A 1,616-nucleotide genomic window follows, 5' to 3' on the forward strand; every position below is an offset into this window, starting at 1 on the left:
CTACCCTATCACAAGTTTTCCTGTCTGGAATTTACCTCACTTTTTCTTCATTTCTTTAGTGTATGAAGCTAAATGAACCAGGTCTTCTAGGGGTAGGTCCGGATTCTATGTCAAATATTTTTGGAAGGAGCATGTGTACTTTCACTGCAGTTCATACAGATATCTAAGTGTGTTTTAGGAAGATTTCTGTTTCTGTAGTGAGCTAGACTGCTAAATCATCATCGAAACTCTCAACCTCCCACGCAGTTTTCTGTGTTCTCCAGAATTGTTTGTTGAAATCTGCTGTTCAGAGTGGTTTGTAGATGTGGTTTGCTGATATCGAAAGCTTTGTACTTGACAGAGGATACGGAGCAGTGCTCGACACCCAACCTGCAAAGTTGGGTTTTAAAAATAACTCCGGTTAGTCACCCTGTTAGAGAATTCTGTCTTGGTTCTGCGACGATAAATTCTGACTACCCACTGCCGAACTGATGATGTCTGATGCCTAATTTCAGTGGTAAAATTGCAGTCTTTGATGTCTTCTCCTTAGTATTAAGTCTCCGATATAAAAGTTGCTTACTGTTCCCTCTAGAAGAGGGTTTACAGTCCGCACTGCTAATAAGCCTGAAGAAAGCAGGTGTTTACTCCAGAGAAGCGGAGGCTCAGTGGAAAGAGCCTGGGCTTCGGAGTCAGAGATCATGGGTTCTAATCCTCGCTCTGCCACCTGTCAGCTGTGTGACTTTGGGCAAGTCACTTCACTTCTCAGTGCCTAAGTGACCTCGTCTGTAAAATGGGGATGAAGACTGTGAGCCTCATGTGGGACAACCTGAAGACCCTCTGTAGTCCTGCACTTAGTGTTCGGCGCATAGTGAGCGCTTAACAAATATTATTAGTGTTGACCCAGAGTAAGCACTTGCCAAGAATCACTCCTATTATAATCCCAAGGAGGTTAAATGGGCACATATTGTAGAAGTGAGGGAAGAGAATGGAATAGGTGATGGGGTCACATGGAAAGGGGGGGGAGTTAGGATAGTGGAATTGGGTGGAAATGGGGTGTTGGGAGGAGAGAAAGTGGGGCTCGCTGGTGGGCCGCCATCGGAGGGATCCTCTGGGGCCTGACCGGCCGGGACTGGATGGAACCAGATGGGACCGGCCAGGGACGGAGCCCGCTGCCTGCCCGCGGGCCTGCGGGGGTTGAGGGGCTTGTCGGGGGTCGGGCGGGCATCGCCGGACAAGCGGGGCGGGGATGGGAGCGGTCTCCGGTCCTGCCCGGCCCGGTCCTGCCCGGGGGTGGTCGCCGCCGCCTCGGCCTTCTCCTCAGAGGCCGTTCCGAGCCCGCCGAGCGCCCCCTCCCGGCCGAAGGGAGGAAGGAAGCCCACGCGCGCGCAGGGGGGACGGGGCCGCCCCGTGAGGTCATTGGTCCTTTCAGGTCAGCGCGCGCGCAGGGGGGTGGGACGCCCAAGGATGCCCCCCCCCCCCCTGCGGCTTGGGGAGCGCGAGGTCTTGGGGGAAAGGCGCACGCGCAGGCGGTGGGCCGCCCCGCCCCCACGCTGACCACTCCCCCCTCCCTTCGGGTCCGCCGGAGCGCGAGGTCTCGGGGTCAGGGCGCACGCGCGGGCAGGGGGTGGGCCGCCCCA

This window comes from Ornithorhynchus anatinus, chromosome 14, assembly GCF_004115215.2.
Source record: "Ornithorhynchus anatinus isolate Pmale09 chromosome 14, mOrnAna1.pri.v4, whole genome shotgun sequence".
Taxonomy (NCBI): Eukaryota; Metazoa; Chordata; class Mammalia; order Monotremata; family Ornithorhynchidae; genus Ornithorhynchus; species Ornithorhynchus anatinus.